General features: G+C 38.3%; 1 long non-coding RNA gene across 1 annotated transcript in view; it reads left to right on the forward strand.

Moving 5' to 3' along the window:
- LOC135217134 (uncharacterized) overlaps window positions 1-16,100 on the forward strand; it is a 196,266-nt gene that overhangs the window by 79,017 nt on the left and 101,149 nt on the right. Inside the window, exon 2 of the long non-coding RNA XR_010315057.1 lies at window positions 12,247-12,310. This is a non-coding gene — a long non-coding RNA (uncharacterized LOC135217134). The remainder of the gene's footprint in view (window positions 1-12,246; window positions 12,311-16,100) is intronic.

Genomic DNA, 16,100 nt, shown 5'->3' on the forward strand with positions numbered 1-16,100 from the left:
GTTTAGCGATATTATGACTGTTGTAACTGTAAACGAACGCTGAGATCACTCTCCATCCCGCCCCCACCCCGCCTCTAACGGGTTCACTCTGAAAAAGGGCGTTGGCTTAGCGGATTTTCCATTGTTGGTGTATCCTGTGTGGCTGCTGTGGATTAATGCATGTGCCTTCCACGTATTTAATACAGTTTGTTTGCTGTAAACGCATGCGCATTTGTCCGCACTCTGCACATGCGCATTCGTACTCTTCCTGCCTTTGCGATTCGGTAGGGCTCGGGCATCGTTTACGGCTCGGCGAGGTTCTGATCGCCTTGGCTTGGCGCAGCGCCTTTCTGAGCGGCCCTGGCGCGGCTCGGCGGCGGTTCGAAACCGCTCGTGCAGTGCTGAGCCATGCCAAGGCACTCAGAACCTCTCCGAGCCGTTCTGAACGATGCCCGAGACCTAGCGAATCGCACAGAGCCGCTCAGAACCGCACCCGAGCGCGCCATAGCCGCTCCGAGCCGCGCCGAGCCGTTCAGAAAGTGGAGAACTTTGGAAATGAGTGCAAGATGCCAGATCGAGTCAGAATTATGATCTGTATTTATAGCGCTGGAATAACTGGTGGTATTACACCTGGGCTCATCCGGCAGGATGACCCGGAACTTGTCTTGACTTACGCTGGTTGAATTATTGATAATAACGTTTGAGATGCAACGAGGGGGACATTTCCACAGCTTAGAGACCGTGGAAGGAAATGACGAAAGAGATGCAGTTAGTTACTGTAGGGTTATGCTATAACGCTAGCGCTCACTGTTGGATTTAGATTGAATGCTTCTAGATGTCTGCTATGTCGTCATTTGTTAAGGATTCTTGCAAAAAGAATTATATTGGTGTCTCCAGTTTCTTTTTAAATGTTGTCACTAACTGCGGGGAGGTGCCCAGCTAATTAGTTAATGGTACGAAGACTGATTTCCTTTCTGACCAACTCTTCCCTGCAGAGGTAGGATGTCGTTAATTTTCATTTTTGAATAGGTCGAAGAATATATTAGGACCGTCTGTCTTGTGATGAGTACTGTGGTGATGGGCATTTAAAAATTTATTTAGGGAATAGGTTAAGTGAGTCATTTACTTTGAGAGGTCAGTGCCACTTTTCACTTATGTTTATGCCCATGTGCAAATAAAAATTTTGGCCTATTTCTTCACTGCTTTCCGTTGGCTGAGTTTAAAATTCGAGAGTTTGATCTTCAGTATTGCATTGATTATTCTAAGGGTATACGGCATAAGTTTATCAGTTTGTTTATTAGAATTCTCATTGTTCTCTCTGCTTGCTTCAATAAGCCTTACTGGACTTTTAGGATTATATAAATTCATTTTAAATGGCTAGATTACTTTTCGTGGACAGACTTTGTCTATTGTTTTGATGTGATTATTTAAATGATTTCTGTTTGACTCGTTTACTAGTAATTCATCCTGTCGATCTCGACCCAGTTTGCGTTTTGGAGGTTATAAGCCATATCAGTTTGCCTCGTGGAAGTTATAAGCTATTTTCAGTTTGCCTCGTGGAGGTTACAAGCCATTTTCAGTTTGCCTCGTGGAGGTTACAAGCCATTCTCAGTTTGCCTCGTGGAGGTTACGAGCCATTCTCAGTTTGCCTCGGGGAGGTTATAAGCCATTCTCAGTTTGCTTCGTGGATGTTACAAGCCATTCTCAGTTTGCCTCGTGGAGGTTATAAACCATTCTCAGTTTGCCTCGTGGATGTTATAAGCCATTCGCAGTTTGCCTCGTGGAGGTTATAAGCCGTTCTGAGTTTGCCTGGTGGGAGTTATAAGCCAAAGAGGATGATTGTGACGTGGTCTGAATGATAAGGTGAATGACGCTCAGTCAAACTTTGGCATCATCCGTAATTAGGTGGTAATCAGATAGCGCTGAGATATACTTGGTAGGTTATGATTATTTGAGAAAACAGCAGCAAGGGTATTTTCCTATCTTGACACATAGGTCTCGTTCCAAATATTTAGTGATAGAAAATGCTGCGCAGTGCCAATATTGATTTGCTAGGCAGTTTAGCAGCCTTCTAACCGCAGGCAAATCGTCTAATTCTCTCCTTGCTGCCCTGGGAAACTTGAAGTCACCCAAGCCTTAACCTAGAATTAATAACTGATGTTATGGAAAGTATTTGTTAGTGTGGGGTCAAAATAGCGAATGCCTGCATGGGGTATCGCGTTGGAGTTGAATTGACAGAGATGAGAACATATCATCGTTTACCAGTAGGTTTATTCTGTGCGTCTCGGGGTTTCTGAGATATACGTTAACCTTCCGCTTTAACCAAGGTATATAGAATAAGGGAGTTCTATATACCTTGGCTTTAACATTCACCGAGTACGGCGGTATCAGCTGTCTATAGAAACCCGCTTCTGTTACCATTTCATCCAGGTGTCCTTCAGTTAAATGAAAATCAAATGTGCTTTTAAAGCCATTTAAAATAGTGATTGGTGTTGTCCTCGCTTCGCTTGATAATGAATAGGCCTTCAAGTCGGCAAGAAGAACGGAACTGGGGCTTAACGGCTTTTTTTTTTTTTGCGGACGTTTCGTCTTCAATAGGAAGGAGGTCTTCGAAGCTTTGTCATGAGGTGTGTCGCTGTAGTAGGGCTGGGTGCTGCATGCAAGGGTGGTGGTATAGGGGTTCTCAGTGGGGTGGATGGGGTTGGGATGTTGCAACAGTGGAATTAGGGAGGAGGGCTTTCAACTTTTGGGGGTGTTGGGGGGGGGGGGGGAAGGGGAGGGGCGTAGAATGGAATTATGGGGTGGGGAGGATCGGGTGTCCTTTGGAAGGCTGAGAGGCCGTTCTTCAGTCTGGATGTGATGTTGTTGCTGCCCTGTTTGTTCTTGAAGGGCATTCGGGGGGGGGCGGGGGGGGGGTTGGGGGGTTGGGAAATTGAGGTGGAGGTATGAGGCATGGAAAGGGCCTGGTAAACGGGGGTTAACGGGAGGACCTCGAGGATGATGAGTAGGGTCTGGAAAAAGAGTTCATTTGCTTTGACGTTCATGAAATTTTAGGTCGCCAAGCGAAACATTGGGGCACATTCGGCCATTCAGCGCTTTGCAAAAGAGAGAGAGAGAGAGAGAGAGAGAGAGAGAGAGAGAGAGAGAGAGAGAGAGAGGTTGGACAACAAGACAAGAAAAGCGGAAAAAGTGAGCGATGACTGAAATTTGTAGGTAGGGGGACAGGGATAAAAGACCTTGACATTTCGTTCCACACAATCATGATGCATTGGCTGTTGTCGATATTCCCCACAAACACAAACGCGCAGGTTTTGCAGAAATATGAGGAGTGGCAGTCAAGTGTTTGTTTGATTTCTTCTGACTGAGTTCTGAATTCTGATAGGGATTGACATGGAGCCTTATATTCCAGAGAGAGAGAGAGAGAGAGAGAGAGAGAGAGAGAGAGAGAGAGAGAGAGAGAGAGAGAATATAATTATTTTTAAATCATGAACACTGTTATCGTATAACAGCCGTATAGCACCCATCATTCAAGTTTAGCTGAGAGAGAGAGAGAGAGAGAGAGAGAGAGAGAGAGAGAGAGGAGAGAGAGAGAAGAGGAAGTTAAACATTATAAATAGTAGTAATTTGAATGCTGCCATGAAGTAGTCGCATTGAATACTCGACTTATTAATAAGTCATCATAGTCATTCGGGTCGATAATGAAGCCATTATATTCATCACATTGCTCACTACCGCCAATTAAAACATCAGGATAATATTTTATTTATTTTTTACTTACAGGTCAAAGGTCAGGCTTTGAAAAGTAAAGGCGCGTCTGCAAATATCGAAAGAAACGAATTGGTAATCTGGATCGTAGGTGTGTGTGTGTTTGTTTGTTTGTTTGTATGGCGTTTTTACGTTGCATGGAACCAGTGGTTATTCAGCAACGGGACCAACGGCTTTACGTGACTTCCGAACCACGTCGAGAGTGAATTTCTGTCACCAGAAATACACATCTCTCACACCTCAATGGAACGTCCGAGAATCGTACTCGCAGCCAACGTGGTGGCACGCCAACACCATACCGACCACGCCACTGAGGTGAGAGTGGTTGTGTGTGTAAAGGGGTACTCGTTGTCAGCACAAGACCAGTAATATTGTAATGAACAAAACTGGAATTCTACTTTTGTTTATTAGAATATTATTTGTCCATGCCGATTCTGAATACGCCCTTAGACATTCACACACACACACACACACACATACACACACATACACACACTATGTACGATGCAGAACTGGGACTCTTTAAGAGAATGCAGTATGATATTGCATCCTTAGTGCTCGTATAATAAAATATTCAGGCTTTGTTCAACTATGTAATTTTTTTCGTAAAACGGTTTTGCCATAACTAATACAAAATAACACAATTTGAAAATAAACGTAACCATAAAGTATTGTATTTGGAAACCAAACTTTGCTTAAGCGTCTTTGAATATAATTGTATGGATAGTTTTAATATTTAGTAGATTCCCAGCAGCTAATAAAAAAGTTATACGAAAGTACTTTCCTAGGCAAAATTTTAAGCGTATTAAGTTTTTAGGAATATTTTTTGTAGATTTCAACAAACGCTCAATGTATGTATACGTACATATAGGTGCCTTTTAGTCACTTAATTTCAGTTTTGTGTTGATGTTGTTGGCAATTTTGACTTAAGTACCACCCAAGGTCTTCGAGAGTGTTTGGAATGGAGCCATTACTACCTGGAGAATGGACACTTAAGCAATTTGATCTTGCCTAAACAGTATTGACTTAACCGGATGAAAGTTGGCAGAGTTCTTGAGTTTTCTCTTGCCAACCAATTTTCAAATGGGCAAGTATAACTAATTATAGTTAAAGTAACCTTATTCCAGTCCCGTGTTTTCATTATAATGACATAATGAATAAAGTAAAAGAGAGTACAAGTAGTACAAATGATCATGAATTCGAAAGATGGACGACTTTATTGAGATCCAGAACCCTGCCGAAGATTTCGTCGGATTCTTTGTTCCCGTTTGTACGTATTACTGCGTTCAATCTCGAGGAGAAGGAAGCATTGTCTCTGGCTCTGTGTCTGTGTAAGGCCCACCTCCTCCTCTTATCGTCTGGAGGGTACTCACTCGTTGGTCAGAATAAATTACCCGAGACAAAGCCTCAATTAAAAATGCTACGTTGGCAACTCGTGAGGTCCTTTCGGCACGGGCTGGGCCATGGTGGCTTCAGAGCTTTTTGAGATCTGGGTCTTCAGTAACAGTTTAACGGATGGTCGGAAGACCGTGCTGGCACAAGGCCAGCCGAATTCAAGCGTGACAAATAACAGGTAAAAAAAATCCGCCGAAGTCTCCTCAGCTGCGGCCCATGAAACTTTCAGCCACAACCAGGTGGTGCTTGTGTTGTTGGCACCTATAGTGGTGTGAGACGCACGACCATGGCTAAATTTAACCTTAAATACATTAAAAGTTACTGAGGCTAGAGGGCTGCAATTTGGTATGTTTGATGTTAGAGGATGGATGATTAACATACCAATTTGCAGCCGTCTAGCATCGGTAGTTGTTCAGTTCTGAATTTTTTTTTTTCTACAGAACAATGTAAGTGTGTTGTCATATCGGATTCCTTTCAGATGCCAAAGGTTCTCCCATGAGGAATCTTCCCCGTATTGGGCTGATTTGAATGTCATGATATTCATCCCAAAATCTTTATCTGTTGTACCTAAATCACTTAGAGCAACGAGAGGGACTCCAAAGCAAGGCATGTCGAGGTCAGTGTGACGCCTAAAATAGCAACTTGCTCAAAATACAACACATTGTTGTGTTTGATTAATGACTCGTGTGCAGGATGCAAGTCTTTTGCTTCTTATACCTTTCAGGGGCGTCCATGTCGGCGTCACATCAAGAATCTCCTACTGTTTTCGTTTGCGTTCTTCGTAGGCTGGGTATGATCATTTCGCTTGGAAAAACAACATTGTTGTTATCATTATGATATGAGATTCGCCTGCATTTCAACGGGATTCTGAAATCGTAAACATGGCTCCATCACTAAGTTGTATAGTGTAGAGAAAATAGTGTACATTTTTTTTTATTTCGTCCAGTGAATTCTGTCACCTTCGTCTACCTACGTTCCACCTCCGTGTTCGTGATACTGTTCTTATCGTAGTTGTTGTTGTATAGTTCCAAAAATAAATAAATAAATAGATAAAAATTAAAAATAAAATGGATAAATAAATTTTTTTAAAATCGTATGGGATACTGATTATAATCGTGGTGATTTTAGTATGAAATTATAATGATTCGACTTCAAATAACAGTAATAACAGTATTCTTAATATAATACCAGAAGTATTTCTAGTTATAACAAAAATGTTACTCAAGTTCTATCTTAAGAATATATGAGAAAATGAAATCAGTAGCTGACTGAAGTCAGGAACTTATAATGTCTTGGCTGATATTAAGGGTGACGCTATGTTCATTATAATGACAAATCTAGTAACAGTTATAACAGTTAACAGCAATTAAAAATCAGTATTGAGGCCGGAAGTGATAATGCTGATAAGTGGAATAGTAATAGCTTCATTAAAACGGCAATGAAAATTATATGCAGATTTGCTAAGACAGCATTGATAAGAACATAACACAGCCATAAAAGTACAATTATACAAGCAAGAATTATTACACGGTATATGTACACACACACACACACATTATATATATATATATATATATATATATATATATCTATATATATATATATATATATATATATATATATATATATATATATATATATATATATATATATATATATATATATATATATATATATATAATACGAAATTTTTCACATCACCGTCACTCTACATGCATTACACTACAAATGTCCTTTAATATCAAATTCGCTCTACCTGGGAATTAATAGATTTTCGTTTATGTTAACGAAATATTATATATATATATATATATATATATATATATATATATATATATATATATATATATATATATGTTATCTGTTGACGTAACGACTCCACAATAGCAAACATTAAAGGATGGAACACGGAAGAGACAAGCAGAAATAAACGAACAGAAACGAACAAAGCAGTGAGGAAAGAAAATGACGGGTCGGAAAATAGAAAAAAAAAAAAAAGGAAAGTAGCCGGAGTAGAATTTCGACCACACCAGACCGAGGTTTATGGCTTTTTCGAACAATGCCCAGGCCTCCAGAGCAAGACCCGGTGTGCCCATATATTACCCTCCTCTAGAAAACATGTAAAGCCGTGTGTGCAAGCCCGTGTTTGTGTTGTGTGGGCTCGTCCGTGCGCCTACGCAATTCCATCCTGTACGTGTGTGTGTGCGTGTGTGAGCTTCAACTGCCGTGTACTCACTCTGATGCCATGTATATCATGGAATCTTGCCAAACCTTCATTTGAATTATAGTATATTATTTGTTAAAGATAGCACAAATAGAATCAACATTTACTGCAGTATGAACCAAATGTTGAAACCTTGCAAATAGCATCCAGTTTATTGATGGTGGCCGCATATCATTTCCTTCTTCCATTATTCAAACAGAATTCCAGCGTGATCGAGAGCTGTTAAACATTTGGAAGTGAGATGGCGTTAAACCTTATGTTGATCGTCCAGTAACCTTGAGTTTTCTGCGAACATTCCGTGTCCTGCTTATCTGCCAAAGCGTGTGACGCTATCAACAAGATTTCAGCACCAATTCGTGGAGACAAAAGTAAAGGCTTGGCCGAGTCGCGTCTTTGATTTTCTGCGATTGTCGACTCGAAGGCATTTCTTTTCTGGAACCATTATTATTACTATTTATAGAACAAGTTTAAAGTAGGCATTTAATTTGCTGAAGCAAGGATTCCGAAGTGTAGAACACTATTGTATTGTATGAATAGGAGAAAAGAGAGAGGATTTAAACAAATAAAGATGGATTAACAAAGAGATAAATAAACTGAATGTTTTTAAAGCTTGGACAGCCATACTTTGGTCTGTTTCTTCTTTTAAGAGATAACAATGTAGTATCATTATTTATGATAGTAATAAATTTCATAATAATGTTGAAAGATATGTCGTTTTATGTATATTACAAAAGATTTAGCGCTGTAGCCTAAATGTTTTTGTCTGAAGGCAGTTCATAGATTGCGAGAAGGTACCAAGGAAGTCATGTCAGATTTTTATAAACATTTTATAAACCTTTATGATAAGAATTTGCTGAGCTGAAGGGCTCAATAATGAACCTACAGTCAGTTGACCCTCTGCTAGTAAGATACTGTCATATGTTAGAACACAATTTAATCAGTCTCCTTACAGCTAACATACAATAAATGAATAGGTAAAAATGAGTCTATCCCAACCTGACAAATGTTATGAAAACAATAATTTCGGATTGTCACTGGGATTGGTATAGCATGGTGCATCTATTTCCTTCAGCTCTCCAACTTTTGATAACGGCTTCATAACCTTTTCTTGTCTCTAGCTTCATGTATAGATAAGTATGTCTGGAAAAACCATACCAATCGCGGAGGTATCGACTCTTGAAAAACGGGTCATATCTATACTCTGTTTTTTTTCCATCTGTCCATCCGCCTGTGGTGTTTGCGCATGGTAACACTGCGTCCCGGGCTTTAAATAATATCATATTTCGAGTATTAACGGTGTAATTCGCATACACTAAATTATTAAAACACTTTTCCCTTGCAAATGTACACCAAGATATCCTTTTATTTACCTAAAACTTACACATAGCGTAACAATTTAAAGCCCGGGACGCAGTGTTACCATGCGCGACAAACACAGGCGGATGGACAGATGAAAAAAAAAAAAAAACTGTAGAATTGGTCCTTTTGCAGGTTATCAGGGTATGATTTTTGGATTTTGGGTGAGACTATTTATCTCTGGAATATTTTCAGCTAAACTAAGTAGTTAAGTAATACAGTTATGGAAACCATAACAGAAACAATAGTTGCTTTAGGTTGAATGTGTTTACAAATCTGTTTTTCGTTATTATTATTATTATTATTATTATTATTATTATTATTATTATTATCCATGAAGTGAAACCTATTCATATGGTACAAACCCACGGAGGCCACTGACTTGAAATTCAAGCTTCCAAAGAATATGGTGTTCATTAGGAAGAAGTAAGATACGTATAGTATTTGAAGGAGAGAGAGAGAGAGAGAGAGAGAGAGAGAGAGAGAGAGAGAGAGAGAGAGAGAGAGAGATATTTCGGACTAATCTTTCCTTTTGAGCGAGTTTCTTGTCAATGGACCTTTAGTACTTTAATTGTTTCAGTGTGGTGGAGAGATAAAGTTCTCTTGACGTCCTCCGAGTTCCCTGGCCAGTATTAAACCTTGACTCCCTTGACCCTGAGGCCGTGTTAGTATGCGGTCGCAAACGCCATTAAGAAAGCCATTCTTCCAACGTCTTTTACATCTCTCTCTCTCTCTCTCTCTCTCTCTCTCTCTCTCTCTCTCTCTCTCTCTCTATGCATGCAGCGAGCTGATGCAGGCAGTGATGACTAGGGCATCAAAGTTTTTAATGTGACTACTTCATGACCGCATTCAAATTACTATTTACGATATTTAACCTCTCTCTCTCTCTCTCTCTCTCTCTCTCTCTCTCTCTCTCTCTCTCTCTCTCTCTCTCTCTCTCTTTGTGCATGTTTATAATGTAATCAGAATGATCTGGATAGCTCACTCTTCATCTAGCCAGGAGAAATGACCAGCAAGGATTGGACAGAGACTTTTAAATATTTTCGTTCTTGTTCGTGTGACTAGAGTTTTAAATTCGGAGAAGAACTGACGGGAAGGGCATCGAGATTATGACTTTTATGTGACATTGAATTGTTTTGAGTAACCTTTTGGTACAATGAGCGAAGTTATGTGTAACTTTCTCGGTGGGAAAAGGAGTGTTGGCGTTTCGCTGGCAAATACAAAATCTCGCTGGTACAATTTGGACTGGGTAAAGGAATGTGGTGAAGAATTTGATGCACATCGGACTAATTCGTATGTTTCTTGGTGCTAGTACTGACATGCATGTGATTACACTGTAAAATCTTTAATAGTAACAGAAAAATAAAGATGTGCATTCAAAATTCTTCTCAAGTTTTATGGACAAGGTCAGCAACTGCTCTGCTGTGATAAATTCCATTGGTTTTCGTTGGATTTTTCTTCCAGATTTGGTCCTTGTTTATCACAAAATGGAGGCATCTCAGGACACCAACAGGTTGGGTAAGTTTTGACAAAGGTGCCGAGGTATATTATCAGTCCTCATATGGTTTCAAAGGCGATGTGAAATTATGCCCATATTCAATAAGCTATCGGCATTGTGGGAGGTCATACTGGCCCTTTTGGGCACAAGATTTTCAAGTTGCTCTTATAAAGCGGTTGTTGCCAGGTCTTGATTTACTGCCGTTTGGCGGCAGCGCGATTATTGGCTCGAAAATGATCGAGTTTTAGGACCTTCGCAAATAGGATTTTTTTTCCCTTGAAAGTTTAAATCATAGAAGTGGCTCGTTTTTAACTTTAACGTCTCATTGTGACTGCAAGTGGATCTGTTTTCGCCGAATGGATGAGTTTATTCAGCTCTCGGTTATTTCTGAATTGCTGGAAACGTAGGAACAGGAAAGTGAATAATTTAAAAAAAAAGCAAATAACTTTAGTAAAGTGATTGTAAAGTTATTGCACAGAATAGTAAAGTGATTGTAAAGTTATTGCACAGAACGAACCTTGTTCACAGCGTTATTTATCATCACGGTAAGTACATACTGATTAATGAGGTTGAGCAGACTCGTTGATTATGTCACCAGTATCTCACTTGACCGGAAGTTCCCGAGTGCAGACGTTTTTTTGGGGGTTTTGTGAAAGAGCAGCGTATGGCACCGTATTTGCCGGTGTTTGACATTGGAATTTAGCATCCAGAAACCAAAAAGTATCAAGGTGCTAAATATCTGAATACATTGGCATGTTAATTCCAAGAGTGCCTTGCCTAAATTGCCGTGTGCTTATCTTGATCTGCCAGCTCCTCTTAGGCATTGGCTGAAATTGTACTTTAAGCTCATAGGTAGGCATTCGGTCCTGTGGGATGGGAAGTCATACAGTATTCAACAATCTCTGTTGTATCAGCTCTCAGGCTACTGCAATGGAATAACATGACACATTCTTGTTTGTCGCTTCAGTAGTGAAGATATGTCTGAAATTAGTTTGGTTTAGTAACTGAGGATCCAGAGCAACAATTCCCTAAAGTCTGTAACACGTTATATGAATCTTCTTTGGAAACTAAATTATAACCTTGGATAATTTTAGATCAATAGTATGCTATTGCACAATGCATTAGATGCCTGCCCTCTGGGCGTTGCGTTATGTTATCCTGGGAAGCAGTTGTTACATTTCTCTCTCTCTCTCTCTCTCTCTCTCTCTCTCTCTCTCTCTCTCTCTCTCTCTCTCTCTCTCTCTCTCTCTCTCTCTCTCTTATGGACTATTGGCATTTCTCAATTATTTTAATTTAAATCTCTTAACTATTAAAAGTTGTTATATATCTGAGAACACCTGGAATGTGATTCGCCGTAATTATAAGGATCTTCTTCTTCTTCTTCCTAGCTTAAACCCATTTTTATATGGGGTCGCCATTGCGAATGAGTCGTCTCCATCGATTTCTGTCCTGCGCCTCGTTCTCATTTATACCTTTCAATTCCATATCTTCCCCTACACAATCACGCCATCTCTTTCTTGGTCTTCCCTTCTTCCTTCTACCCCGCACTTCCATTTCCATCGTATGTCTTCCAACATGACGTTCCTCCCTTTGTAACAGGTGTCCATACCATCTAAGCCTTCCTTCCTGTATTTTCTTCGATATGCTTCATAAATGATGGTAGAATATATATGAGTATAGATGAAATTGTAACAGCCACAATGTCCTCTTTAACTTCTCAAATTCTCAAATTCTGTCACTACAAAGCCTTGAGCTGCAGGCTTTGTAGTGACAAGCGTATCCAAAAGAGAGCTAAGTATCTGAGAAGTTAAGAGGACTTTGTGGCTATTACAATTTCATATGTATCTAGTAAAAATGACCATTCGATTCAATATATGAGTAGTAGATATTTCTTTTGTATTGTTTAGCGTATTGTTGCTTTCAATGACGAGTAGGAACACGTGGTAATAGTTTTATTTGCAGTCACGGGTTTCACTCGATATTTGACTTTTATCTTTTCTGAAATCTGACGAAAACTTTCTTCTTTCAGGTAAGGTCATGGCGCCATCGTTGAACACATTCCAGAATAAATGGAAGACGACTTCCAGCTGAAGGTAAATGGAAGACAAATTGCATTGTATTTTCTTTTTCTGTATTTACTTAACATCGTTTACTTTTAGATTATGATTCATTTGTCATTATAGCCATCCATTCATCTGGGTATACATACATACATACATACATACTTTCGGAAATGTATTCTTGTAAAATGCAGTTTTTTTCTCTCTTCTACAAGCTGAGTTGCCAGAAACATTGGTAAATAAAACTTTGGCAGACAATACTTGAAGAACAGTCTTAAGCTGTAAACCACGTTCATTCAAAATTTTTCTTGTTGTTTATGTGTCACTACCAACGACAGTAACTTTGTAAGTATTAATAGTCTCACAAAGTAGTGTATGATTAACCATCTTACATAAGAGAACGTTCAAGAGTTGAAAGTTTAGGTTCTATAAATCAGAGAAAGGATTTTCAATACTGAAATGCATAGAGAAAAAGCAGAAAAGATTTATCATAGGTGCTAGTATGTGGAGAGATAGAAGGTCTCTGTTCTATATATATATATATATATATATTATATATAGATATATATATATATAATATATATATATATATATATATATATATAATATATTATATATATATATAGTGTGTGTGTGTGTGTGTGTATAATATACATATTATGGATATAATATATATATATATATATAATATATATTATGTTTTATATATATATCGTTATATATATATATATATATACTATATCTATATATCGTATATATATATTATATATATATATTATATATATATAATATATATATATATATATATATAGGTTACTTTAGAAATTTTTGAGGACAGGTGGTATTGGAGGCTGATTTATGCGTGAAGGCATAAAAAGCAAATGGTTCCATTGACATTTTAACTTTATTTAAAAATTTGGTCATATAGAAGAAATGATGTGATTTTGTTGGGGTTTGTTTCATTTTCACTGCAGGGACCTAACAGAGCATTCAGGCTGTTTTCACTTAACAAAGAGTTTTATATGCAGTCATGTATGCTTGTTAATAAAAAGACGTACATTTAATCTCTCCATTAAAAAATCGTTTGAAGTGTGACTGGAAATCCATTAAGAAATCATTCAAAGTAGGACTGTAGAGCATGTAGAATATAAACTAATACTTAAACAGAAGATGAACATCAACTTGATCATTTACAGGAAGATGAAGGCTGAATTGTTAAAATTCCATCTCCCAGTTACCTTCGCTTTTGTCTTCGTTAATAACATATGACGTCTGCTATGTAACTTTTTTCTTTCTTCTCAAGAATCTCTTCTACTTATCGTTATTCCGACCGTTGTTAATTGCCCGCCCGACCCTCAGGGTAGTTGAACTTGTGTGGTGGACATCAGTATTCTATCCTTCTCACGCATTTACATAAGCATGTATTGTGTGCTGATTAAGGGTCTCTAGTTCATCCCCCCCCCCTTTTTCTCTCTCTCACTGACACTTGTGTATGCACGTTTAGCCATATAGGTCAACTTCTACCCGGCCCGTGGCAAAGTCTCGTATGCGGGTTAGTGCCGTCAGTGCACCTCATGCGGTGCACTGTAGGCATTACTTAAGGTTCTTTGCAGCGTGCCTTCGGCCCTTAGCTGCATCCACTTTCGTTCCTTTTACTGCACCCCCTTTCATATTCTCTATCTTCACCTTACTCTCCACCCTCTCCTAACACTTGATTCATAGTGCAAGTACGAGGTTTTCCTTCTGTTACACCTTTCAAAACTTTTACTGGCAATTTCCATTTTAAAGCTGAAATGACCTCATAGGTCCCAGTGCTTGGCCTGTGGGCTAAATTCTTTATTTAACTCAGCTCAACTTCTATCCGGGCTCAGAAATGTTGAATGGGTCATCATACAATTGAAGATTTGTGCTTTGATTTGTGTTCCACGCGGAGGATTCAGAGCATTCAAATAAAAAAAAATTGAAATAAATAAAAATAAATAAATAAAAATAAATAAATAAATGAAAATAAATAAAACTAATAAATAAATAAAAATAAAAATAATAAAAATAAAAATAAATAAAAAAAATAAATATTATCCTCTGGTTAATGCAATTACTCTGTCTCAGGCGTTCCCACTTCAACAAATGATTCAAGCGAAGCTTCGTAGCCATTTTTAATTTATCCCACAAGTTTTTGCGGACATAACTATAAACTTCCCATTAACCGATTTCATTTTGTTTTCTTAAACAATTCAAGTAAACACTGCTAACCTTAAACAGATCGAATTACTTTCATTTATATTAGATTTTGTACACATTCATGGTTTGTTCTTCTTTGTCAGTGACCATTCTAGTTTTAGCCAGACAATCACTTAAAAAGTTCAGCTAGTCAGTCGATCAATCAATCGTCATTAAAGAAACAACCACCCTCAAAGACCACACTTAAGAGTGGACAGAATATCAACTTCGCTTCTTATAAAAGATTTCACAGTTCGTTTTGTCATTTATCATCACTGCAGTTAATCTTGTCGTATTTCGTTGCGTTGACACGAGGTGTGGACTACATTACATAGAAGGAAAATCTAAATAGCATATTTTCTTTATATGATATTAAGATTGTTCTGGTATTAAAATCGTCAAAAAAACGTTTTAGAAAAACGTGTTTTGTTTTTCTTGGTGTCGTTCAGTATATACAAAGTACGTACTGAATTATATTAATAATAATATTGACTTATTGTTATGCAGTTATTAATCAAAATGGTACTAAAAACAATAGAAATAGAACATATTTGTACTTGCAATACTTGTCTCTATTTCTGCACTACGGGGAGACAGGGAGGCCGTATGAAAAATGACTCGACCTTTGGATTGTGCTAATCTGTTGAAGTGTTTCGCATCACACTTCAGAAAACGCCACTTGTACATTGAAGGTCGCGTGAAGTGAAGATGATGACAGGGGTTGCTCTTGAATTACCTTCTTGAGGAGCGGGACGCGAAAAGAGGGGCCATAAATCAAGGTAGAAAATGTGATTCGGTTAAGTGTATGAAAGGAAAAGATGGATGAAATTAGAGGAGATATATATATATATATATATATATATATATATATATATTATATATATATAATATATATATGTGTGTGTGTGTGTGTGTGTGTGTGTTTGTGTCTGTAAATAAATTCTCCCGTTAAAACAGTATTCGTCTCAAGTATAAAAGGACCATTAAAACAGTTCGGTTTAAAGTTAAGGTCTATATTTCGGTGGACTAACTCCCACCCTTGATAACTGTGGAAGTCAGTCCACCTAAATATAGTCTTTAGTTTTAAAACAAATTGTTTTAATGGACCTTTTATACTTTATACTGTAGACTGGCATTATGTGTATATATTTACATAAACAACATCAAAGGGTAGAGAGAGTAGTAAGATTCAATGCACATAAAATTAAAAGCACATTGAACGATTTATTATCAGCATCTGAATACTTCACGATAAATAAACGGAAGCAAGGAAAGTATGCCTGGGTATTATTCCTTCTAGCAAAAACCTCAAGCCCAAGACCGTGGGTGGCCACGGAACAGAGGCAGCGACAACCCAGGGTATGGAACCTGTCTTCAGGCCACAACCATCGACCAAGCTAAGTGTTGTCGTACCATTTGAGATCGAGATCTGTAGGGTATGCTCCCTGGACCTGAGGTGACCCAGTTGCCGCAAATGGAGGCATGGAAAATCCATCAGCCACGCAGAACACGATTGCGAGAAGGAAGAGAGAGAGAGAGAGAGAGAGAGAGAGAGAGAGAGAGAGAGAGAGAGAGAAAATTCGGAGTGCCCCAAAATATCATT

This window comes from Macrobrachium nipponense, chromosome 7, assembly GCF_015104395.2.
Source record: "Macrobrachium nipponense isolate FS-2020 chromosome 7, ASM1510439v2, whole genome shotgun sequence".
Taxonomy (NCBI): domain Eukaryota; kingdom Metazoa; phylum Arthropoda; class Malacostraca; order Decapoda; family Palaemonidae; genus Macrobrachium; species Macrobrachium nipponense.